The sequence below is a fragment of the Ursus americanus genome, chromosome 9, assembly GCF_024610735.1.
Source record: "Ursus americanus isolate L20-20 chromosome 9, mUrsAme1.1.p, whole genome shotgun sequence".
Classification (NCBI taxonomy): domain Eukaryota; kingdom Metazoa; phylum Chordata; class Mammalia; order Carnivora; family Ursidae; genus Ursus; species Ursus americanus.
This window is the reverse complement of record NC_142135.1, coordinates 10,494,325-10,521,772: the sequence shown is the minus strand read 5'-3', so window position 1 is coordinate 10,521,772 and position 27,448 is coordinate 10,494,325. Positions and strand designations below refer to the sequence as shown.

Here is a 27,448-nt window from a genome sequence, read left to right as displayed (position 1 = left end):
TCTAAAATACAATGAAATGAGGGGCACCAGGGTGGCTCATTCAGTTGAGCATCTGACTCTTGGTTTCAGCTCAGGTCATGATCTCAGGGTTGTGAGATCAAGCCCTGCATTGGGCTCATGCTCAGAGTGGAGTCTGCTTGAGATTCTCTCTCTCCTTCTCCCTTTGCCCCTCCCCCTGCTTGCACTAAATAAGTAAATAAACAAAATCTTCAAAAAATGACAAAATATACTGAAAAGAAAAGCTTGAAAGGCAAAACAAAATAAAGCTGGTTTTGCTGCATAAATACTATATGAAAAAGAACTGAAGGGAAAAAGTCATTACGTATGATAAATAAGGTCACTATGTAAAGATAAGAGCTTTAATTCACCAGAAAGATCTGAAAAGTATGAACTTGAACCCATTTAACAACATAGCTCAGAATACACAAGGCAAAGTGTGACACAGGCTATGGCATTATTTATGAATCTATCATCACCGCGATCTATTTTTTACACAACACTCAGCAGGTAACAGATCAAACACATTTAAAAAATTCAGCAAAGACAGAGACAGTTTGAATAGCTCATACAACTAACAAACCTGAAATGGGACACAGTATGCAGTAAGTAGATTACAGATTCTTTTTAGGCACATATTGAATATTTACAAATAGGATTCTGTGATAAAACCCAAAGGTTGCCTAAGCAAATTTGCAAGAACTAGTATCATGTAACTATAGTAAATTACTACAGTAAGATCAATTTACAAAGAAATTTAAAGAGATAACTAAGACAACATCATGTGTCTGCAAATTAAAAATACTTGTAAATAACTTATGGATCTAAGAATGTATTATAATGAAAAATATGTATAGTTAAAGAATAATATGAAAATACTACTGAACAAAATTTAGTAGTCCTCACAGAGGAATGTATGGTTAATAAATGCTTTATTTAAAAAAAAAAAAAGGCTGAAAATCAATGTGCTAGCCATGCAACTTGAGGATTTAGAAAAAATTTAAAAAAAGCAGAATAAATCCAATGTATGTAGAAGGAAAAAATAATAAAACAGGAGCAAAAAAGAATATATATAGACAAATATATCAATAAAGTCAAAAGTTAGTCTTCTGAAAAAGACTAAGAAAGGATAACAATTCTTCTAAGCTTAACTTAAAAGAAAGAGAGAGAGAAAAGGTCCAAATAAGCAATATTAAGAATAGGATATGGGACAAAGATATTGCAAAAATTAATAGGTAACAAAAATATGTTATGAAGTTTAATGCTACAAAAACTCTGAAATGGAATTGATGTATTTCTCAAAATACATCTTTACCAGAACTGACTCAAGGAAGAGGAGAAAAAGTCAATAAATGGAACCACAATTAAAAATCTTTCCACAAGGAAAGCATTGGGCCCAGGTGCCCTCATTGGAGCATTTTATAAATAATTATGGAAGAAAGAACTTAACTATTTCATGTCTCTTCCAGAAAACAGAAAATGGCAAACTCAGTTTTTAAGGCTGACATAACCTTGATAACAAAACCAACACGGCTGGTGGGTAAAAGTAAGTAACTGGTAAATCTCACTCACGAGCAGGAGAGAAATGCCTACACACTATATTCGCAAATCAAGTCTATCAAAGTAGAGAAAAAGTAATTCAAGTTGACAATAGGAAATTTTCCCCAGAAATCCAATGATAGTTTAATATTATCAACTCAACTAATGTAATTCACATTTATAGCTTTTAAAAAACATATAGTCATTCCATTGAGATGAAACAGCATTGACGAAATTCAGTATGTTTTCATTAAAAAAAAACCCTGAAATTAAAAATAAACTCTTGGGGCGCCTGGGTGGCACAGCGGTTAAGCGTCTGCCTTCGGCTCAGGGCGTGATCCCGGCGTTCCGGGATCGAGTCCCACATCGGGCTCCTCGGCTAGGAGCCTGCTTCTTCCTCTCCCACTCCCCCTGCTTGTGTTCCCTCTCTTGCTGGCTGTCTCTCTGTCACATAAAAAAAAAAAAAAAAAAAAATCTTTAAAAATAAACTCTTAATCATTATGTAGAATATGTACATAAAACAAAACCAAAAATACCTAAAGCAAGCATCCTGCTCAATGGTAAAAATGTTCAAGAGCATTTGTTTAAAGGCCAGGATGCCAGTTACCATCACAGGTATTCAACGCCATTCTCGAGTTCTAGCCATCTCAACAGGACAAACACAAAAACAAAATAAAAGTGATAAAGTTTGGAAAGGAAGAAATTTACTTTCATTATTTGCAGAGGATTATCCATGTGGAAGATCCAAAAATCTCCACAGAAAAGTAACTAAAATTGATAATAATTTAGCAAAGATGCTGGATGTAAAATCAAAAGAAGATGTCAACTGCATTTCTATGCACCCATAACAAACAGAAAGCAATGAATTTAGTGGCGAAAATAATGGGATTTAATTTAAAATAATCAAATAAGACCTACGTAGATGGAGGGTTATATACCATGTTATGGATAGGAAAGAATTGCTACAGTAAAGTTCTCAAATCTCAGTAGGTATTTCTACCCAGTGGAATTCAAGATGACTCTAAAATTTATATGGAAGGGCAAAGGGTCAAAAATACACAAGATATTCTTAAAGAAGAACAAAACAGAAAGCCCTGCAGTACCAGATATTGAGACTTATATAATGTTTAGCAACTAAAGCATCATGGTATTGATACAGGTATCCAGAAATTGACCAGTGGATGTCAACAGAGAGCCCAGAAACACAAAGGCACAAAGTTTGGGCACCACAGGTCTAAAGAGAAAAGAGGGATTTTTCAGCAAAGGGTGTCAGGACAGTTTGTTACCCATTTGGAAAACAATGTAAAAGTAAACCCCTGCGTAATGCCACCCACAGAAACACGCTGCCGATGGATTAAAGTCTTCACTATGAAAGGAAAAAATATAAAATTTTAGAAGACAATCTAGGAGAATATTTTTATTATCTTGGTAGATTTTTACAATAAACCACAGGAGTACCTGGGTGGTTCAGTTGCTTAAGCGTCTGCCTTCGGCTCAGGTCATGATCTCAGGGTCCTGGGATAGAGTCAGTGTAGGGCTCCCTGCTCAGCGGGGAGTCTGCTACTCCCTCTCTCTCTGCCCCTCCTCCCCTGCTCATGCGCTCTCTCTCTCTCTCTTTCAAACAAATACAAATTTTAAAAAAATAAAAAATAAAATAAAGCACAAAGAATACAAAAAAATAAACGAGTATACTTGATTAAATTAAAATTAAGAATTTCTATACATTAAAAGACACCATAAATAAAATGGAAAGAAAAAAAACTACACACAAGATAAGAAAAGATATTTGCAATACTTATAACCAGCCCAGAATTAATTTAGCTTGTATGAACTTGCACAAATGTTTAAGAAAACACAAACAATCCTATAGGAAACAAGGGCAAAAGATAAACAGGTATTTCAAAGACAAGAAAAGACCAATATGAAAGTGAGTGTGACAGTCTAGGACCAATAAGTTAAAGTCCACATCCATTCCACACCTACCAGGTTGGCTCTAAAAAGAAAAAATATATACAGTAGAGCATTATCAAATTGGCAAGAATGCCAGTGGGAACGTGCAATGACGCAGCTACTTTGACTTTACACATTACTGTTTAATTTGCGCCACCCCGGAACTTCACCTTTTCACTCCACAGCCACCTTTGCGTGTGTGACCAGGAGACCTATCCAGGAATGTCCGGAAGAGCATTCTTTGTAAGGGCTTGAAATGGAAATAATCCGAATGTCCACCAATAGTGGGATGGATACATATTCTGTGATGCATTAAAATAATGAAATACTACTCCGCATCGAAAATACATGAACTGTCTCTGCATGCATCCAAATGGATAAGTACAGAAAATAACACTTAAAAGAGTATAATCCAGTGACACGGAGTTAAACGGACACATGAGACAGCATGCGATGGCATTTTTTTCTTACCCATCAAATTGTCAACGATCAAAAATTTGATGACATACTCTTCTGCCTAGGTTGTGGGGTAAAGTCATTTTCATGCCTAGTTGTTGAAGATATGAATTTCGCAATATCTGTCACAGTTGACAATATTCATGGGTATTAGCCCAGTGACTCCACTTCAGTGGACTTATAAATAGGACCACCAGGTGTGAGCATCAAAGGATAACACAGCATCATTTGCATGTAATTAGAAAGAACCTAAATGCTCATGAACAGAGGACTGGTTAAATTACAAGGCCATACGACTGAATCATAAGCAGATAAAATCAAGTTAATATTCTGCACATGAGTACTGAACATTCCAGTATATACTGCTAGGTGGGGGGAAAGAGCAAAGGTCTAACATGTGTTCTCATTTTTATATGCACGGTCTCCTTCAGCAAGGCAGTGGATAATTCTGGGGACAGAAACTGAAGCCTGGTTTAAAATACACACCTTTTATATTTTGTATACGTGCATGTTGTGCCTATCCCAGTGCATGGATTTTTTAAAAGATTGATAAATTTATTGCTAAAAAAGAGAAAAATGCAAACTCCTCATCATGATAATACAGCCTAGTTGATCATCTTCAAGCTTATGTCTTACCATGTCTCCCCTTACTCACTTTGTTCCAATCAATCTGGTTTAGTTTCTGTTCTTCCAGTAGGCTTGTCCCACCTTTGGACCATTGTTAATATCGTTCCAAGCCTGAGAAACACTTTCCCATGTTTCCTGCCTTGTTGATTCCTCTTCTCGTTTGTTCTTGATTTTATTATCATTTTTTTCAAAGAGATGCTCTCTGATCACTACATCGAAGTAGAAGTTCCCTGCTATTCTTTGTCCCTGCACACCGTGCACTTATCACAGACTGTAATTGTGTATTTATTTCCTTCGTTGGCTGTCTGATGCTTATCTATCACACTGCATTATGAGTTCTAATAGTGCAAGGATGGTGCTCATTTTAGACATTGATTGACACCTAGTACCTAGCACAGTGCCTGTTAAGTGCTCAGCAACCACTAAGTACTAGATATTTGCTGAGTGGATAAACAGCTTTCCTATGTACCACTAATCATCATTTACAAGATACGATGAAACAGTGATCTTATTCACAATAGCAATGATAACGTAAAACACCAAAGAATATCCTGACAACAACAATAGTAAATGTATGAGAGCTGGGGGGGGGGGGACTAAAGTATGCAACATTACAGGGGACAAAGGAGAGGGGCATTTCTGGTAAAGGGATGCTAACCACTGTTCACTGTGTAAATAGTGCCCAAATCACTTTAGAGCTTCAATATTACACTCCCAAGTGGAAGCCGGTGCAGCCGGTTAAGCGCCCGACTCTTGGGTTTGGCTCAGGTCATGATCTCAGGGTCATGAGATCAAGCCCCGAGTCAGGCTCACGCTCAGAGGAGAGTCTCCCTCTCTCTTTGTCCCACCCCTCCGTGCCCTCTCTCTCTGAAATGAATTAATAAATCTTTTTTAAAAAAGAATACATGAGTCAGAATACCAAAGACATTTTTACAAAAGGGGTGTGCGAGTGGGCAGCGTGGGGAACTTGCCCAGACAAAAGGTAATACAAATCATCATGCTTTGGTAAGTAAAATTCTGTGGCAGTAGAGAAAATCTCAACTGAAAAATTAATAGAACAGAATAGAGTAGGCCACCCAGAAGTAGACAAAAGAGAAGATAACGAGTTTTTATTATGATACTAATAGCTCAACAATTCGGTGGGAAAAATAACTGTTGGTAAAGGGATTGGTTGACTATTGGTCAACTACTGGGGAAAGAAGATTGATGGCTGCCTCATGCTATGGATGCACATAGATGCCAGGGGATTAAAGAGTTACATGTGGAAAATGAGCCACTAAGCACAAAAGCATGACCCAAATCTCAGATTAACGATAACTAGCTTTTTTTTTTAAATTAAAACAATCTGATCATTGCTCAAATAGAAAGCAAACTGGCAACATGTTGCGAAGTTATACTCATTTCTTTTGACCCTCCGACCCAACGTTTGGCTACCTATTTTAAGGAAATAATCCGGTATAGGCCCAGAAACTTCTGTTAAGGGGCTTTCACTGCAGCCTCCTTATGAGGAGAAAAAGAAAATTACATATTTTTACCAGTAGGGAAATGGCTGAATGCACTGGAAGTGCACATACACAAAAGAACATAAAATATGGGAAAATATTTAATGGCATGAGCTAACCTGTATGATACATTAAGTAAAATATAATTTTACTTTAATTCAAAGCTTTTAAGATTAAATTTAAATTAACTTAAATTTTAAAAGCTTTAATTTAAAACTTTTCAATTTAAAGCTGTATTAAAACACGAACCTATAAATTCAATGTACTCCTCATGCTCAAAATAAAAGTAAACACAAAATGCGTACACACGTATAAAAGGAAATGCATGTGTATATAAATATGTGTATAGATACACATATATATTTGCATGTGCATGTGCACGCATATGTGTAAATGCGTGTGCGCGCGCGCGCGTTTATTGAAACAGGACAAACTCACTTGTGAAGATCTAACAAGATGGCACCAGGGAAACAAAAGCTGAGTGGAGACAGTGGTGCAGAGATGCTGGAGGAGAACAGAGTCCAGAAACACACACTCCTATATGGACTTGATTCTGAGTCAGTAACTGACTTCCCAAATATCTTCACTATTGCATTTTAGCATCGACTAAGTACCCCCGCCCCAAAACCCCACATTGTTCAGTAAGTTATTGTTCCTGTTTGTAATTATATTTTATAAAGACAATACTGTTCCATTGTGGCAGCTGCAGATCTGTGGTTCCGTGGAGAAGGGCCATATACTGTGTCAACTTTGTCAGATTGGTTGTATTCTGTAATCCTCCAACCTACCTAATTCTACCTAGATTCCTGGGAGGCCCCTCTGTAAGCCACCTCTACCCCAGAGCTGATATGCTAAGCGTGAGATGCTTAAGAAACACTTGTTGTTGGGGCCCCTGGGTGGCTCAGTCATTAAGCGTCTGCCTTCAGCTCAGGGCGTGATCCCAGCGTTCTGGGATCGAGCCCGCATCGGGCTCCTCTGCTGGGAGCCTGCTTCTTCCTCTCCCACTCCCCCTGCTTGTGTTCCCTCTCTCACTGCCTCTCTCTCTCTGTCAAATAAATAAATTAAATTAAATTAAAATTTTTTTAAAAAAAGAAACACTGGTTGATCGGTGCTCTATTTTTCTCCCTTTATAAATCTGTAAACCGCCATGGATAAGCCTTCCTAACCCCTCGCTCCTATTAATTAATGTATCCATTCAAAATATTTATGAAGCAAGTTCTACATCAGGTGTGGTTCATAAACTGGCAGCGTGCAAAGCAGATAAAGGCCAGCTCTCACTGCAGCTGTGGGAGACAGGCAATCAACAAATAAACCAAGGACTATTTCATATGTGGTGGTGGTGGTGTGCGATAAATGCTATGATGAAAAACACAGCAGCGTAAGCAGGATAGAAAGTGACAATGAGGGGTGGGACTGCTCAGTCATAGGGAGCTCAGAGATGGCCTTTCGGATACAAAGACATTTGAGCAAAAACCTGAAAGAAGTGAGGCCATAGTCATGAGGATATTTGGGAAGAACATTCCAGGCAGAAGGAAGAGACAGTGCAGAGGCTCTGAGGCAGGAGAAGCAAGAAGCCCGATCCAGCCCAGCATGAAGCCCACTGGGGCTGCAGGGGACAGGCGGGTGTGAGGGTGGCGACATGTTTAGGAGGTGAGCTCTGAAGGAACGAAGGGCCAGACCCAGAAGGTCTTGCACCGTGGAAGGGATACCTTCCATGAGGGAGGGATGGCATGGGATGGGAGGGATGGGATGGGATGGGAAGGGATACCTTCCAAGAGGGAGGGATGCCCCTCTTTTCGAAAGTTCCTGTTATGCCACTTTGCTTTTACAAAAGAGCTACATTAGCACCTGTTTTTTTACCTGGAAGAAATCCAAAGAGGATTTTTGCTTTTGCCATAAGTGAGAATAGTGCCCATCACTGGTCTGTTACAGAACCACAGACACCCTGAGCAGGGAGAGCGGCAAAACCCAGCTCCTTCCCGGGGCCCGCCCTCAGCATCTCAGCCTCAACCGCCAGAGCTCTGTGTCTGGGAGCACCTGTGTTTCATCTCAATTTCGTGTGTGTATCCATCAGCAACACATGTCCTAAGGAGCTCAGAAAAGCCTAACAGGTGATTTTTGGGGTCTGGGAATGGTCAAAAAATTTTCCATGTAAGTTAATGCTAACTGCTCCTTGGTTGTACACCATTTTCGGCCTATGAGAAGCTTCTAGGAGCGTTCTGCTTTCGGAAAACACGGGAAAGCTGCATTGGCTTTTCTCTCCGTGAGATGGGAAGGCACTGGAAAGTTCCCTGCTCTGGGGCTCGGATAGATAACCCACCTTCCATGTCGTAAGAGTCACGCTGGCTGCCGCGAACAGAACAGACTGCAGAAGGGGCAAGGCCAGAGTCAAGGAGACAAGCTGGAGGCCTCTTACAAAAGTCCCATTGGAAAGAGAGTTTGGCCCAGACCAGGGTGGCAGTCATGCAGGTGTTGTGACAGGGCTGGACCCTGAACATGCACATCAAAGGAAGAGACAGCCCAATGTGCTGATGGGTTTCATGCGGAGTCCCAGAAAAAGAACAGAGACCAAGTGACCTCCAGACACGCCACCACTGCGACTGCACAGGAGAAGCACCTGGGGGCTTACAAAGATGCAGGTCCTTGGGCCCTACCCAGACCTCCTGGGTACGAATATCCAGCGATGTGGGAAGCTCGGCTTCAAATACATCGGCCTGAAGGTCACATATAACACTATGTTTTGACCTCCTTTTTAGAGATCCACCGGCCTTACTAAATTCTGAACTCCCAGAGGGAAGAGACCGCGTCTGTTGTATTTTCCTCTCTTGCACGGGGCCTGGGATCCTAGTGCCCAACAAACACCTGTCCAGCCAGACCCGACACAGTCACAGGAGCAAATTCCAATCACCTACCACTCTGGTCCAGTTTTGTGATCACTGGGAATAGGGAGGTAGTCACTGAGGTAGGAAGCCCTCTACCACCTCATCCAGAACAGGACAAGTCCCTCCCCACCTCCCCCCACCTCTTCCCTCAACGCCTGGCGTTGGAAGGGTTCTCTGGGGGCCCGGGTGCCTCCTTCCACTGCATGTGGACCCTGCTGTCGGAGGCCAGGGGGCTCAGAGTTGGAAGGGCTCACAATGTCGGCCTCCCATTTGATGCAGGACTTGCATTCTGTCACTGCAGAAAGATCCACTGCTATTCATTGCCAAGCAGCCAAGTCAGAGGTGGGGGAAGTGGACGGGGTCACTGGGGGCCTCACAGGCAAAGTGTGTGCTTTCTGGGTCCACGGGGCCATGCCCTGCATTTTGTGTGTGGCTCCCTTTGTACAGGTGACATCGCCACGGTCTACAGTCCACCTGCTGACAGCTGGAGGAGCCCTGCTTTATTAAGAACAGGGGAAAGAGGGGCGCCTGGGTGGCACAGCGGTTAAGCGTCTGCCTTCGGCTCAGGGCGTGATCCCGGCAATCTGGGATCGAGCCCCGCATCAGGCTCTTCTGCTATGAGCCTGCTTCTTCCTCTCCCACTCCCCCTGCTTGTGTTCCCTCTCTCACTGGCTGTCTCTATCTCTGTTGAATAAATAAATAAAATCTTTAAAAAAAAAAAAAAAAGAACAGGGGAAAGAGGGACGCCTGGGTGGCTCAGTTGGTTAAGCGTCTGCCTTGGGCTCAGGTCATGATCCCGGGGTCCTGGGATCAAGCCCCACATGGGGGGTGGGTGGGGGGGGGGGTCCCTGCTCAGCAGGGAGCCTGCTTCTCTCTCTCCCTCTGCCTGCAGGTCCCCTTGCTTGTGCTCTCTGTCAAATAAATATATAAAATCTTAAAAAAAAAAAAAAAGAACAGGAGAAAGACTCTTCTTCCACTTGTGTCTGGGTCTCCTTAAGCATCCACTCAAGTACCATTGTGTGTGGAAAGACCAGTTCTGGAAAAGTGATTCTGTCCCTGGAGACAGTTTTATTTTAAAATTGAGGAAGAAAATGAAGGAAAGATGTGTTTTAATCCCATAAGGATTGATTTGTATTTGGATAATTTCCAATATTTTAATGGAAACCAGAAATTTAAAAGGTGTTACCCTGCAGTTTAATTTATATGCTGAAAACTAATTTTTAAAGGATTTCCACCTTGATTTGTCCTTCGCATTAATGATGTATCATAAATTTCAGAGGATATGCAGGCTGAAATTGGGAAACTACCTAATCGCAAGTATAACTTAATTTTTTGAGTTCCTATGAAGCACAGGGTATCTTACGAAATAATTTTCATATATGTTCTTACATAATCTCAATGGGGAAGGAAGTATTTTTACGTCCATATGAGGAGGCTAAAGTTCAGAGAGGTTGAGGAACTTGTCTAAGGTTGAACAGCCCTCACGGTGGTAGGGCAGGGAACTGAACACAGGAAGTCTGACTTTGCAGGATCCAAGCAAGGGCTGGACAGGACGTGAAGGAGACCCTTTGATATTCAAAAGAAATGGAGCCCTTTCAGGAGACTGGGGTCGAGTTTAGCAACTAAATACTGCACCGCGCATGAGGCACGTTGGACATGTTGCCACATAATGGGCATAGATGAACCATGCAGGCAGAGGCCTGGGGGCTGCAGGTGAATGAGCCTGGCTGACGAGGGTCTGGCATCCTTCTCTAATGGATACCTAGCATTCATTGAGCACTTAGCATAGGCCAGGAATCGTCCTCAGTGCCCGGCAGGCTTTCACTCACGTAGGCTCTCGAGACCCCAGTGTGGGAGGCACCGTTCATTCATTTGCTCTAGACCACAGATGAAGCCAGTGGTAGGGCTGGGGTTGAACCCTGGCCACTGGACTCAGAGCCTGCACTTGGAACGACTGTGCCCTCCGACCTCACCCCTGAGCCCGCTGCTGTGTGAATACAGAGAAAGCTCCCTCGAGCCACAAATGGGGACTTGGCCCATGCACGGCAGACGCTAGGATTTGGCTATTTTTGTGGCACCGTCGTGGAGCCTGGGAAGGGGAAGGAGCCGTGCGAGAGGCATGTGTGCCATCCAGCAGGCTTGTTCTAGCATGGTTCAGAAGTCATGAAAGTGGTTCTAGGACATAGAAGAGAGTCACCCGAGGCAGGGAAAAGGCCTCGAACACATCTTAAAAACGGTTACTTACATCGATTCAGAGATTCGTGGAACATTTGACTGTGAACCAGGCCCTGTGTCAGCCACGTGTCTGCATTCTTGGCTCTTCCCCCGACAAAGATGTTCTCGGCCACCAGTTCCCTCCATCCATAAATATTGAAACCAAGGCCCTAAGAGTAACTTGCCCAAAGGTTAGGAGATTCAGGAGCTGTGAGTAGCACCGGGCTCTCTAACCCCAACGCCCGTGCTCTTGGCAAGCTGTGGAGTGTTTTCACAAGACCTTCTTACAATTGGAGAAATGTCCCCATGTTTCGGCCTCTCTGTTTTTGGACTGAGGCCCATCCTCATGGACACTGATGGCTGCACCCTGGGCAGAAGGAGAGGCTGCAGGAGTGGGAAGCCTGAACACAGGGGCGAATGAGGAAAATAATATCGGGAGGTTGTGATACTCTCCACAATCCCCAGCGGCATTCAGGCTTGGTGGAAGGGGGTCCTGACAAAGTGAGTGGGGCAGGAACCCACCCTGCCTGTTGCTGGAGTTTCTGTAGCAGACCTGGCTTTACATCCCTCATCTTCACCACTTACCAGGCAGATGACCTCAGGCAAGTTACCTTTCGCCTTTTTGAGCCTCAAGTTTCTCATTTAAACAATGGGAATGAGACTTGGCCTCATATAAATAATGTATAGGTTTGCGTATCTCTGTCTATCTATCTATCCACCTATGCGTATATGCATGAAAACACTTAACAGAGAGCAGACTTGCAATAAATATTCTGTATATATTTAAATATGAGGCCACCATTTTTTTTCCAAATTCTGTTCTATGGTGTAACCCAAATTCTCGTTTTCTGAATAAATGATGTCTTAAAAATTTTCTTCCTCCAGGTTAAGAAACACCCCAGAGGACCACAAAGTATTAAAATCTTTTGTATTTTTGCTACTTTACAAAGAAGGTTTATTTCCCATTATTTATTCTTAGAGAAGACAGTGAAGATGGGGATTAAGAAGCCAGTTCTGGAGTCAGAGTGGGCCTTGAATCACCATGTACCCCCAGGCTGACCAAGGCAAACCATTCCCCTCACTAAGGGCCAGGTACTAAATAGCTCAGTTTGCTGTCCCGTGTAGAGCTCAGCAGCCTAGCCCAGTGGTTAAGGATCTGGGCTCCCAATCAGGCCACCTCCTTGCTGCATGACCTTGGCCCAGTTAGCTCATTTCTCTGGCCCTCCAATCTCCTCACCTGGAAAATAGGAATACTTTCCTAAGAATACGGTTGGACAACTGGCGAAAAGCAATTAGCAAAAAGCCTGTAGCACAATAGTGACTCACTGAGTATCGACTGTGGTGGTGGTGATGGTCATTGTTGCTTTGTTGTCTTTTCTGTCACCATGGTGACTCAGGGAGGGTCTGAGCAGGTAGGCATACAGTCAGGTCTATGTTTCAGAAAGATCACTCGTGCCATGGCATGCGGAATGCGTACCCCCAGGTTAAACGTGTGTGAGGCTTCGGTGAAGGATGGCACGGAGGAAGGATTAACTGGATCCCAGCAGTCGCTGAGCAAACGGGAGGGACAGAGAGAGTGCCACCAACATCCTCTGCCAGTGCCGTGGGCTCTCCCCCAGCTGCCGGCCCGTGCCCACGCTTCCTGCCTGCCCTTTATAAATAGTACCCACCGGACTGGAAGAACAATCATGAGGAGAAAGGAATGAAGTTTAAAAAAAAATAAATAACAGAGCCATCAAGTAGTAAACTTTAGTGAACATCTAGGAAAAAAGATTAAAAAAAAAAAAGAGTCCTGCTGAACTCCACTGGCAAACAGTAAGAAGTTACATGATGAATAAAACCTGACTTCGCGACTAGTGTCCTGCGAAATGACAACGTAATGAGGGGGCAACACGGTCTTTTGGAAGACCACAAAAAGAGAGAATTTTGGAAAAATAGAATTAAAAGAAAACAGAACAGAGATAGAAGATTTTGCTCATGGAGTTAAAAAACTGTAAAGTGAGGAAGAAGTAAAAATTGAAAAAGGTGACCACAGGAAGGACTGGAGGTGAGGAAAAATAAGTGGTTAAACCCCTTAAAACTGGACAAGGCACACAATGATGAAGTTAATTGTTTCTTAAATAGGAGAGACATAACAGGTGGCAGCCCAAATTTTAAAGATAAACCATGCCAATAATAACACAAAGCAGAAAAGATATTAACATGGTTACAATGTCTACTCCCCCGTCCTCAGAGAAATGAACAAAATAAGTAGCCCTAATTGTTCCAAGAGCGTTTCGCAGCCTGAGGTCACTCTACCACTTAGAATCCCCTGTCCATCTCTTTGCAAGGAGAATCTAGGAGAACTTCCATTTCCGCACCCCGAATGTGTACCAGACACTGTCCTTTGCCCTTTAAATGTGCCATTTTATAGACAATACAATAACAATCCTGCTTGGTCTTATTAGTCCCATTTCACAGAAAAGTGAGACTCAGAGATGTTAAGTAATTACCTGAGGTCACAGAGCTCAGAAGGGGTGCCAGGGTGGCCAACTGTCCTGGTTTGCTTGGAACACAGAACTTAATTTTGAAATCAGGACAGTCCTGGGAAAAGCAGGAGGAGATTCCATCCATGCTCTTCCTCATGGTCCACAAACTACAGGCCAGACAAATCAGTCCAGGGCCTGTTTTTGCAGAGCTGGTGGGCTAAGAGTGGTTTTCACATTTTTTAAGGAATAGTGGAAGAAGTAGGAGGAGGGGAAGGACGAGGAGGTGGAGAGACAGGAGGATTTCATTATGTGGTTCACAAAACCTAAAATATTTAACTATTCATTGTCTGGTCCTTTTTAAAAAAAGATTTTATTTATTTATTTATTTATTTATTTATTTATTTATTTATTTGAGAGAGAGTGCATGCAGGCACGCGCGTGCACGCACACACACAAGCAAGGGGAGGGGCAGAGGGAGAGAACCTCAAGCAGACTCCCTACAGAGTGCAGAGTCTGACACGGGGCTTGATCCCAGGACCCCAAGATCATGACCTGAGCTGAAATCAAGAGTCTGACACTCAACCAACTGAGCCACCCAGGCGCCCCTATTGTCTGGTCCTTTGCAGAAAAATCTTGCCGACCCGTCTCCCTCAACATTCTGGGGTAATTTCAGGGAAAGAAAGGTGGGTCCCTTTTGGTCTTCCTGGCAGTCTTGGGGTAACAGCACGTGTGTGTGAGTGTGTGTATGTGTGCAAGTGTGGGAGGTAGAGGGTGTAGGTGGGACGGGTCATGGGTGACATTGGCTCACCAACCCGTGCAGGGTTGAAAACTTATAAAAAATGGGGAATTAGGGGCCCCTGGGTGGCACAGCAGTTAAGCGTCTGCCTTCGGCTCAGGGCATGATCCTGGCGTTATGGGATCGAGCCCCACATCAGGCTCCTCCGCTGGGAGCCTGCTTCTTCCTCTCCCACTCCCCCTGCTTGTGTTCCTTCTCTCACTGCCTGTCTCTCTCTCTCTCTCTCTCTGTCAAATAAATAAATAAAATCTTTTTTAAAAAATGGGGAATTGACTAGAATACCTGTTTTCTGGTTTCTAGTCCAGTGTGCTTCCTCGTGAAGGAGGAAACCTACAGAGCGTGTTTCCACATTGGCACAATTCCTGGTGGCTTAGTGAACAAATCACTTCCTGGGCCATCGCAAATGGTAGCCAATGTTGCGAAAAAGGAAAGGTGCTTCAGAAGATACAAAGGACCATAACTGGTTCTCTCACCAGTCTTGTTTGGATCTTTATGAGAAATGTCAGAACTGATATTTTCTGAAAGACCCGTGATAATTCCCCAGAAAGGTGTGGGTGAGTGCCAAGGCCAGGTGACAACCCTTCCATGGAGGCGATATGTTCAAAGAGAAGATTTTCATTTTTGATGAGACTGATCTTTCAAAACCATTCATGACTCTTGTTTGCAACAAGCCTAGAAGACTTTTTGATTATCAGACCAAAGAAGGGAAGAGAAAGTTCTCCTATCCAAAGCAGATAATGGCCAAGATAAAGAGAAGCCATATCTGGCAAACAATAGGCACATGATAATGAGTGAATGTACAAACAGTAGGAAACATGAAATATTTCATGCAGAAATATCTCTATTGGGGCGCCTGGGTGGCTCAGTCGTTAAGCGTCTGCCTTCGTCTCAGGGCGTGATCCCAGAGTTCTGGGATCGAGCCCTGCATCAGGCTCCTCTGCTGGGAGCCTGCTTCTTCCTCTCCCACTCCCCTGCTTGTGTTCCCTCTGTCTCTGGCTGTCTCTCTGTGTCAAATAAATAAATAAAATCTTAAAAAAAAAAAAGAAATATCTCTATTGAATTGATGGTCTGATAAAATCTTTGTGAATTAACTTGTCATAAATCGTAATGACTCACGGAGAAAATCAGAGGCCCGTGTCTACACTACGTCAGGATCACATTCATACAAGGCCGATCAGTACCAGACCTCCCAGCTTCCCCACACTATTACGAAGGTGAAGAAAGCAGGTCCTACCCTCAGAGCAGTGGGTCTCAAACAGGAGATTTTGAGCAGTTGGAGGCATTCGGCAATGTCGAGATATTTTGGAATGTCCCATCTGGAGGGGACAATCCTGGCATTTGGTGATGGGGGCTAGACGTGCTGCTAACCATCTTAACTGTACAGCACAGCCTCCCTGCCCAAGAATCCCCCTGCTCAACAGTCAACAGTGGCGAGGGGGAGAAGCCCTCCCCGGGCGTCCTGCAGTCACCAGCACACAGCAGATGCTCAGCAAGTTACTGCTGGATAATCGGGAGGTGAGCAGCTTCAGTTTCAAAACTCACTTTGCTTCCAGAACACATCAAACTCTTCCAAGTATCTCCACATTTCTAACCTTGTTACGTGGATTTCTTTTCTTTGTGGAACTAACCTTGAACTCTCCACTGAGCGGCACACTGCGGGGGACAAAAGTAAGACAGATGATGTCCTTGCCTGCAAGGAACTCGGGTCTGGCGGGGAAGAGAGATGATTAGACGCGTGATTCTCACACAGGGTGGCGGGTGTCAGGACAGAGACACTCCAACGGCAACTAATGGCTGTCATGCCAACAGCTGACATCATTAACTAATAAACAGTATTGCACCTGCTGTGCCATGGGCACTGCTCTAAACTTTGTGCCTGTACCAACTCATTTAATTCACACAGTAATCCAATGAAGTGGCTGCCATGATTACTATTATTAGGTGACCCTATAATTAATTATTCAAATAAAACAATTTTGACAGTGAAGGGGGTCATGCGATGATTCTGGGATCATAGGCATGAACCTCACCTGCCCTGGGAAAACAGGGATGCATGGCTGCCCGATCCCCACTTACGGATGAGGAAACTGAGGCAAAGGCAAATCAAGGAGCTTGCTTCCAGTCACCCCTCCGTAAGGGGAAGGGCCAGTCTTGGAATCCAGCCAGTCAGCCTTCAGAGCCTGCTCTTTTAAGCACTAACAACACTATGCTGTAAAGACAGCACATAACAGTGGAGTCTAACAGAGGGGAGGGGATCCAGGAAGGCTCTCTGGAGGGGGTGACATTTAAGCTGAAGCTTGAATAATGCATAGGAGTTGGACAAGTCAAGACAGGGAAAGGGTGTTGAAGGAGCAGTACGGGGAAGGGCCTGGTGGCAAGAATAAGCAGGAACCATTTGGGAAGCTGAAAAGTGCCCAGCATTGCTGGAGGGTAGGACTGTAAGCTTGGAGTGGCCAGATATGGGGGGTGGGAGCAGGGGGGACATCTACCACATGCAAAGGGCTTCACGTAACAGGGCCATTAGCTCATTAAATCTTCATCTTAGAGGTGCCTGGGTGGTGCAGTCAGTTAAGCATCTGACTCTTAGTTTCAGCTCAGGTCATGATCTGATGGTCATCAGATCGAGCCCTGCGTCGGGCTCCAAGCTCAGTGTGAGTCTGCTCTCACTCTCTCCCTCTCCCGCCATCTCTCCTGATGCCATGCTCCCTCTCAAATAAATAAATAATCTTCCTCTTAATCCTGCAAAGTACAACTTTCACCATTTCATACAAATTAGGAAACAGAGTCTTAGTACCCCTCTTGCCCCCAAAGCCTACATTTGACAGGGGAGCGGGGAGTATGTCTGATGTCAAAATCCATTCCATGTCCCTGCCTCTAATCCTTGACTGCAGAACCCCTGGCCCTCTTTATGTTAGGGTCTGCGACCCTTCCTCAAGCAGCCCAGCTAGAGATGGCGTCGCCAAGGAACTCTGACAAGCATCACTGCTGAGGGCTTCTGTGATGGGAAGAAACGCTTCTTCTAGGGGCTTAGGCACAACGTGCATTTAGCTGTCATTTTATAAGGAAAGCCAAGAGCCAGGTCCAGAGAAGTTTCGTCCAATGTGCATGAAGTATTGGAGGAAGGTTCTCTGTGTGACCGAGTTCCACAAGGCGACAAATTAGAACAGTGGAGTTTTCGCATATGAGCGTTTAGTTTATATGTATTCCTTACTAGTTGGGGGTGCGAAAGAGGGAGGGAGGGAGAGAGGAGGAGGAGAAGAAAAGGGGACAGAAATCCAAGGATAAAGCACGCTGCATGGCTTGCACATGTTGTCCACTCATGAGCTCTCGTGACTTGGCATGAGGAGCTGAGTCTCTACGGGAGGTTTCGGGCCTGTGGCCTCCAGCAGCGTGCCCACACGACAGCACTGGGTGTCCACGAGGCTTCAAGTTCCACCCTTTTCACACATAGTCCCTAAACACAAAGCAACTGCTTTGCCTGGAGCTTGCTCATACCAGGGGAGAACCTAGCTGGGTTGGGTTCTGGAGATGATACATCCATTTACTGACTCTTCTGGCATTTCAGGGATTTTTTTTTACAGCAGGATTTCTGCCTAAGCTGTTAGCCTTCAAACCTCACCCCAGCGTAAGCTGTGATTCCAGCGTGGTGTAGTCTCCACACAAGCACCAACAGGGCCCATTACGACACGTTCCAGAGAAACGGAGGCGCTAGCCAAAGAAGCAGTCGCAGAGAAAGCCAACGTCTTGATTCACACAACCCCTGGCAGAGTAGTTAGCGGTGGCGGGGGCATCATCAATGTTTTTAGGATAAAAAAATGAATTCATGACCCATGGGCTGCTGGCGGTCAGAAGAGAACCAGGAGTACTTTCTGGAAAGGCTTCCCATGCACGGGCATTTGCAACACCACTCAGGAAATGAAGTCTATAAATATTCCCCGGCAGGCGAATCAGCAATGGTTTGAAGACCCAAGTGGACGCTGACTCACTTCTCTTCCCTCCTCATCTGGGGCCTGTCAGGCAGCACATCAAAAGTGTTTTACGGATGCGGCTGGAAGGAGGCAAAGGGCCTGCCTGGCTGTGACTCCGGCGAACCACACCCCCCCCACACCACTCCCAGTCAGGTCACTGAGGAAATGCCACAGTCTCCCTTCATTCCTGACACCCAGGGCAGGGAAAAGCTGGGAATTCTGCTTCAGCTGCTCTCAAGTGTTTATTCTTCCCGGGCTAGGTTTACAAATCTAGAAATGGAGGGGATAGTGGGAGCTTGGGGTGGTTCCACTAGAGCTTCAGGGATAGATGTGTGGGGGAGAGTCCAGCTCTAGGGGTCTCGTGTCCGGCCAAGGGATGTCCTTTATGGCAGAGAGGTATGGGGGAGGACGGGGCACAAAGCTGCAGGGCCCAGTGGCTGCTTCATTCGCCCAGTCCCAGAAATTGATCCCATGAGAGAATCAGGGAGCTCCCTGGTGCCATCTTGTAGTCAACACCCTCCAAAGATGGACGCCAGCTTCTAGGATGCAGTGGCCACTTTCCATCGAAGGCCTTATATGGTGCTGTGCCCCAGGAGCAAGGCTGGGAAACAAGGCATGTTTCCAGGAGGAGCAGGAGTGGCCCTAGTTGCCAACACTCCTGGTGACCCACCTGGGGTGCCTGTGATGACAGAGCCTGACCCCTGGGTTCTCTAGCTTTAGCGTTCTGACTTTCCCTAGGCTGAGCACTTCCACCAGGTGACGCAGCCAGAGTCCCACTGAATTAGAGCATATTGGGCTCGTCAGGCCAAGTGGCCATTAGACAAAGAGTCACCATCCAGGAAGCAGTGACGCCCTGGCCTGAGAAAGTCATGGTGAGCAGAAGCTCAAATGCCTGAGGGGTTAGAATCTGTAAGATGCTATCAGGTAAACCTCCAAGACCAGCCTGCAGAAGCGCTAGCTGAGGGAGAGGAGAATCTAGAACAAGGCAGACAGGAGGGAGACGATGTACATCTGTAGGGGTCCCACGGCCAGCTGCAGCAGTGCTTCCCCAGGAAGAAATCCCCCCCACCCCCCCAGATCACAGAAGAGCTCTCAGAACTTCAGTGGTGCAGTAAGTTCTGGAGGCACAAGGGGTAGACCGGGGTAGGACCAGATCCCCCTTGGGAATGGAGAATACATCTTCCCATGGTTACTGCAGGCAGACGGCCCTCAGCTGTCCACCTCCTTGGGAGATCAGCTCGCTGAAGAGGACCTTCTCACCAAGGTCATGCCCAGGACTGATCAACTGGGAGGACACCTGGAGTGCACTCCTGATTCCAACTCGGAGAGCTCAGAAAGACCATCCCAGCTTCAGAACTCCCCACGAGTGACAGGTGTCTGTGCAAACCCCATCACAACTCAGCTTGTCTCTTTGCCTGTATCTACCTCCATGTCTTCCCATCCAGGGGTGCTGATCCTGACAGCATCCCCTAATAAACTTTTCCCCCACTCACCTCCCTCCCAGAGTCTGCTTCTCAGAGGATCGAACATGTAACAGCCAGAAAGCGTTCAGTGCCCCTTCTAATGTCGTCAGCCTCTGGTATTTGTGGGATGGGTGATTTAATGAATGAATACAATTAGTTTGTACCATCCAGACCATCAGATGGCTGATGGGGATGATGGCTGTCTCGTAGATAGCTTCCCCTTTCTTCGTTCCTTTTATAAATATTTCCCGAGTCCCAAGTGGGATCTAGGCACTGTTTTAGATTCCAGTGGCAAATGAGATAACTAATGTCCCTTCCCTATGAGGCATCCTGTGGAGACCTTAATTTAGAACAAGGAGTGCAGGGAAAATCTCTCTGCAGATGAAATATTTCCATGAAACTTGAGGAATGAGGAAGGGTTAGCCAAGGAGAGAGCCAGGGAACACCTATTGCAGATGCAGTGATGGGGGGACTGGGGACCCTTATTTAAGCTCTAATCTTATTTGCCCTGATGGTCTTGGGTTGAGCCCCTCTTAGATCATGGTGAAAACCACCAGACTTCCACAGAAAATGAGCTTTCTACCAGTGTGTCTCTGCCCCGAGACTCCCTTTCCCTGCAAGGACTTGCACGAATCAGAATTACCTTTCCCTCCTTAGACGTCCCCCCCACCTCTCCTTCTCACGACATAGCAGATGGCGGTGTCAAGAAGGGGATGGCAGCAGTTCCTACGGAAGTTTGCGGTGTGAGCATGAGGAAGGGTTGTGTAATGTGATGGTTACTATGGCAATTTTTATTGGGTAATTGGGTTTGAAGAAACATTTTGATTCATCATTAGTTACTGAGCTAAAAACAGCACCTTACCAAGAGCTTGTTTCTCTTAAAATGCATCTGTTTTTCGGGGTTAATAAAGTACAGTTACACACGCCAAAAGCAGGAATGTTTTGCCCAAGTCATCGGGGTCTTGATCCGGACTTCTCAAAAGAAGGCCAAATTACCTTCTGCTTTAGTTTACCAAAAAAAAAAAAGTGTTTATTGTTGCAAAGGACCATGACATTGACCTAAGAGAGGAGGAAAAACATAGTTTTATTAAGTCCAAATTGAGTAGCCTAATTCATAAGGAAGGTGACTTTACATGGAATAACTGCAAAGTTTCTCAACTGTCCTATTTTACAGAGTTGGGGGACAGAGAAGTCTCAAAGAGTTCCTTTTCTCTGAGGAGTACAGACCACAGAGTGGTTTAAAAAGGACTATCTATCTGAGGACGTTGTCGACATCTGCAGGAGGGAATAAACATGAACGAATATATGTATTAACAAGGCTTTCGTTTACCCTTGTTTTGTCAAGTAAACTCATTTAATGTCTGAATCAAATAAGATGTTCTTAAAAATTGAAGACACGGAGGTTATGAGTAAATGCCATGTGATTTGGTCTATACTGCTGAGATACATACCTCGTGACACAATCAGAAGCATGAGTGTCACGGCAGTCAGGAAGGTACGATGTCTTCAGCCCGTGGTGACGACTAGCTCCCACCACGCTGTTTGCCATTTTCTCATAAACATGCTTCTTTTTAACTCTGAAGCCTGATTGTGCCACTGAACGCAGCCGATTTGAAGAAGTGGGACCGATTTAATTTTACCGATTTAAAGAAGTGGGACCACTAACCTTCCAGGATTGCCACAGAATAAAAGGTCACATTCGGAAATGCCCCACCATGGCACCTGCTACCCTTACCTGGCAGAGCACAGGTCTGCTTCTGCAATTTGAATCCCAGCTCTGCCTCTTACTAGTTGTGGGGAGAGGAGACATTGATTTAACCTCTCTAAGCCTCAGGCCACTCATGTTAAAAGGGGAGAATAACTGTACCTATTTCACAGGCTGTTGAGACGGGAAGAGGCAATCACACAGAGCCCTTGACACAGGAGAAGCGTTCAGTTCCCATTAGCTGTTCCTATCAACAGTGATTTCTTCTCCCTTCTCATCAAGCCCACAAGTTCCTCTAATGAGGGATTATGCGCCATGCCTCATTCTTTTGGGCTTCATAGCTATCACGACAATGTCATTTATTCAGCGAACGGGGCCACTCTAGAGAGCGAGAGGAGACAGGCATCTATCTGGAGTGTCCTGGGCACACTGTGATGTGTGGTCACCCTGCCCACGGCGCACATCGTTGAGTGAGGCGAAGGCCAAGTATATAAATCTTCAGACTATATTCCTGGGCAGCTTTTGAAGAAGAGCAGTCACTTCGACTCACCGTATATGTCTGAGCAATCTCAGGGAGCATGTCAGTAAACGACATAGACTAGATCTCTCCCTCGCCAAACGGAGACATAGACAATAAACAAAAACACAAAATGACAGCACTTCCCGCGCATTGGTAAAAAATGCTATGGAGAGAATTAAAGGTGATGAGGGGAGAAAGGAAGGACCTTTATTTTATATGGGGTCAGGAAGGGTACCTCTGATCGGCTGTATTTGAACAGAGACTCAAAAAGGTGAGCAAACCACGCAGCTGTCCAAAGGAACGATGTCAAGTGTATATTCCATTTTCAAGAATATTCACGGTAATCACCTTGATAAACATAAAAGGTAAGAAACAAAGGATGATAGGTAAGATATAAGTTACCCAGTGCTAGGGAGACTTTAAAAACTCATTTCAGATACGCCTATTGTCTTCTCTAGAATTCTGGCTATCGGATCTCTAACAATTCATCATCTATACCTTTATCCAGCTGCCGGTACAAAACAACAGCTGAATTCATTAAGTCTGTCCTGGTTGCCTGGTGCTTTATAAACAGTACGTCCTTCCTTACAATAACATGTCAGTATGGACAAGACACCCACTTTCCAGGTGAGAAATCTGAGGCTCAGAGAGGTGGGAAACTTGCAGAAAGCGAGGGAGCTGGGACTGGCTCTGAAACGCAGACCCGAATCTACTGGTTTCCAATGTCTGGCCTCCTTTCTCAGGACTCTGCTTCTAACACGAACACCTAGACGAGATGCTTGTGGCCACGAGAGAATGACAGCAGACATCGAGACAAGGTTTTTGAGAGAAATCTGTCCCTTCATTCACCATTCCACAAATATTTCCTGAGTGCCTCCTACGTGCCAGGAACTGTTCTAGACTCCTGGGATTCATTTGTGGAAAACAGACACAATTTCCTATCTGTGTGCCTATCTTGATGGCAGAAGTAAACAATAAAACTAAGTAAATTATTTGGGATAGTAGAAGGTAAAAAGTGATTTAAAAAAAAATAAGGCAATGCAACAGGGAGAGGGTGTGGGGGTGGGGATGTGATGTGAGAGAGAGAGATTACTTATGAGAATGCCGGGGTGGATGCCGAGACCAAGGTGGCTTTCCTTCCAAAACTTGGAGGAGGAGAGTGAGTAGATCATGGAACTCTCTGGGTGAAGGACACTCCAGGCAGGAGCAACACCAGTGGAAAGGCCAGGAAGTGTGTTCAGAGAAATTCTAAGGGAGAGGTGAGGCTGGAGCAGAGTGAACAAAGGAGAGAGTAGCAGGAGACAGGGCAGAAGGCAGAGGGACACCAGCGTGACCCAGCATGAAATGGGGAGTCATGCCAGGTTTGGAGAAGAGGAAGGGCTGCCTTGATGACATACTCACTTCGGGCGTTATCCTCCAAAAAGCTCTTGGCCCACCTGCTGGAACTGGCAGAGTACAAAATGGCATGTTGGCTGTCTCCTGAACGCCTCCTAAAATTTCTTTAGCTCCGGGAGTCGCTGTCCTGCCCCCCTCCAGAATACTGGAGAAAAGACACCTGCACTGACCCGCAGGGGCCTTCGGCGGCCTTGAACACCCCCTCCGACTTGGAATGCCGGTGATTCTAAAGGCAGAGCAGGTAGACATCTGAGCTGGAGGAGCGGAGGCATTCAGATTAGAATTCCTTGCTCCCACCCGGAATCCTTTGGTGGATAATTGTCTTGGCTTTTGAATTTAAGTACAGAAAATATGTTTGCATAACCGCTCTTTATGATCTAGGAAATGAAATGCTGGGAAGCCAGGGAGCAGCAGGTGCTAGTTGCAAAAAAGAGCCGCCCCCTGTCCTGGCGTCGGTGGGGGGCGGCCACCAGGGGTCGCTGCTCTCACCTGTGCCCACCAAGTGGGTCTGACCCCATTGCCCAGGAGGGCATTAGCAGTCACAGCCCGTGACCGGTTAATTCCCTTTGCCCGTCAGAGTTTTAGAAATGGCACCAGAGAAGTGTGACATGTCAGAGAAAAAAACCCAGGAGGAAATGAACTCAATGATGAACAGCCCAGGATTGTAGCCTGCCCAGGGTTTGGATATAAAGAAATCTTTCAGGCTTGAGCTTGCTCGTCCAATAGGCAGCAGGGCTAGAAATGGGCCCTTTATGACCGAGTTATTATACCATCTGGTACATTAAATATCAGAAAACTTTCAAATATAAATTGTATTACAAATGCCAAGTATATTTTTTGGTATGAGAGCTCTGAGTGGGTCATTTGGAGTAAGCACTGGTTCAAGAAAAAGAAGTGGGCTTTGAAATACATGTTCTCCTTCAATATTTAATCAAAATAGTGACTCAGTGTTAGTTCTGACACCGTCTTCTTTAGCTATTATTATGTTTTAAACGTCAAAGAGAACACTCAAAGATAGAGGGGTGGTTCTTCTTTTTCTTCTGGTAAAATACACCATCTTGCAGAAGTGATGCTTGCATTACCCGTATTCTTCCAGCTTTTAAAGGATTTGGAAATATCCATTAAAAATACCAAAGGCAGGGGCACGTGGGTGGCTCAGTCGGTTGACCATCCGACACTTGATTTCAGCTCAGGTCATGATCTCAGGGTCGTGAGATCAGGCTCCGTGCTGTCTCCTTGAGATTCTCCCTCTCCCTCTGCCCCTGCCTCCTGCTCATGTGCTCTCTCTCCCTCTCTCTCTCTCTCTCTCTCTCTCTCAAATAAATGAATAGAACTTTTTAAAATATCAGAGGCATGCATTTTCATAAATCAGGCTATTTGCTAGTGCTTTCACCAGAGCCTGCTGCCAATTTTTTCAGTTTGGCCACGCTACTCTCCCCAGTAGCTGTGTGTTCATTCACAATCACTACGGGAGCACCAGCTATGTGAAAGGCATTGATCTAGCAGCTGGAGATAGGGCAGTAAATCAGAGAACCAAGGTCTCTGCCCTCACAGTTTGCCCTGCAGCCTGCACAATTAACAGGTGATACAGGCTGCGTGCTGTTCCAAGACGTTGTCCGCACCACCTCTGTCAAAGCTCACACTCCCTCATGAGACACACACCACCCCTAGCCCCATTTTACAGACGAAGGAACCAAGGCTTATGGAGGTTGAGTAACTTGCCGGCTCAGAAGCAAATCCAAACGCAAGCCCTTGGGCTCCAGAGCGTGTGTTCACTTGGCCAAAACACTTTCTTCTATTTGAAACAAAATACAGGAGAGTGTATGTTTCCTGAAGATTAAGATGTAGCAAGGGCACGAATGTGGGCATCTCGTCTTCTCCCAGGGCGGGTCTAACCTCATCACCAAGCCTTTTGTGGGTATCTCCGTATCCTACCCTTGGATTTCCTTCTTTCTTTTTTTTTTTTTAAGATTTCATTTATTTATTTATTTATTTATTTATTTATTTATTTATTTATTTGAGACAGAGAGAGAGAGAGCACACAAGTGGGGAGGAGTGTCCGAGGGAGAGGGAGAGGGAGAAGCAGTCTCGTGGCTGAGCAGGGAGCCCGACACGGGGCTCGATCCCAGGACCCTGAGACCATGACCTGAGCCGAAGGCAGACGCTTCACCGACTGAGCCACCCAGGTGTCCCCCCACCCTTGAATTCCCAGTTCATCTGCCACCTCCATGAGGAAGTCTTCCTCAATCAGAATTAATGACACTTGCCTTCTAGCTTAGAATACTCCGGAAATGTTAGGGACTCTTGTGAGGATGATGAAAGGGGAGGAGAAAGAGGATGGTGGCAGTGATGAAACCAATGGTCATGCTAATAGTCATAAAAATGATAATGTGTGCTATTTTGGGCAGCATTGACCTTTTGCGACACACAATTACGGCAGCTGCCCAGATCACGTCCACAGCAAACATTATTTTCTATAAGTAGGGTTGTCACGTAAGACAAAGAGCTCCTTGGATTGACAGTGAGTTCCCATCATTGGAGTATTCTAGCAGAATCGGGATAAAACTTTGGTAGGAAATTTATAGATTAAATAGGTTAATCTACATGCCACTTTCTTATGTTGTTCTTTACTCCTCCCAGACCCTTTCCCAAAATTGAGAGAATAAATGAACAGCAGCACGACTCGAAAATCCTCCTCAGTAGTCTGTCTATCTATCTATTTGACCCAATATTAGTGTCAATTTCCTCTTCATAAAGTCCTTTATATTTATCTCATTAAGTCAGCCATAACGAGATCCATCATAAGAAATAAGCAGTAAGATAAGAGTAATTATGTTTCATAAAATTGTTGTTTACCTCTTTAATGATACCATCTATTTAAAGACTGTAGAAGCCACAAGTACTTTTACCAGAACATAGACTATTAAAAGAAAAGCATCACCCCGGCATAACAATTTCATGTAGAATCGCCGGAGTTACAGTTTGGCAGAGTCATTAGGTCATCTTCTCCCGGTAGGAGCCCTGTTCAGCCTCTGGTACTGAAAATATTTTATCTGCAAGCTTTAGCCTTAACCAAAATTTAAGCCATAGAGAAATGGGCCAGAAGCCCAGCAGAAGCACTAATCCAAACCCTGGTCCAAACCAGCATCATCACAGCTTGGATGGTTGAAATCTGTGGTTAGACATCCTCTAGAGAAACCAGAAGTACCAGCTGGGCCTGAACAGCAGACCCAGCCATTCCCATTCATTCTCCCACCACCACCCCCCCAGCCGTTCTTTTTTTGTTTTTTTTTCCTTTTTAAATCTTTTTTACTTTTATTGTTGATAAATGGGATTGGTGAATTTCCTTTTTTTTCCTTCTTAAATGCATATTTATCAAACATAGGATGCTGAGAATATTCTGGTGAACAAACCAACCTGACCCATTTCCATTTTCAACACAGTTACTATCTGGTAGCAAAGACAGACGCGGAGCAAATACTCTCTTTCTCACTCTCTCTCTCACACACACACAGAGTGGTATGTGTTTTCTAAGAAAAGTGTGAGAGAATTTGAAAATGTGATTAAGTGGTGACCTAAGAGAAGGCAGAGGAAGCTTCCTTGAGAAAGGTTCCCTGAGCTGAGAAAGAGGGAAGAGCACCTCAGACAAGGGAGGAACAGAAACACAGACAGCTCAGAGGTAGCAAAAGACATGGGTCTTTCGAGGAATTGAATGAAGATCATGGGACTTGAAGGACAGGGGGAAGAATGGCAGGTCTTTTTTTTTTTTTTTTAAGATTTTATTTATTTGACACAGAGAGACAGCCAGCGAGAGAGGGAACACAAGCAGGGGGAGTGGGAGAGGAAGAAGCAGGCTCCCAGCAGAGGAGCCTGACATGGGGCTCGACCCCAGGACTCCGGGATCACGCCCTGAGCCGAAGGCAGACGCTTAATGACTGCGCCACCCAGGCACCCCAAGAATGGCAG

At 45.0% G+C, this 27,448-nt stretch overlaps 1 protein-coding gene across 3 annotated transcripts in view; it reads right to left on the bottom strand.

Annotated features, from left to right (window-relative positions):
• ADCY8 (adenylate cyclase 8) overlaps nucleotides 1-27,448 on the bottom strand; it is a 223,451-nt gene that overhangs the window by 176,652 nt on the left and 19,351 nt on the right. The gene's annotated exons all lie outside the window — the stretch shown is intronic.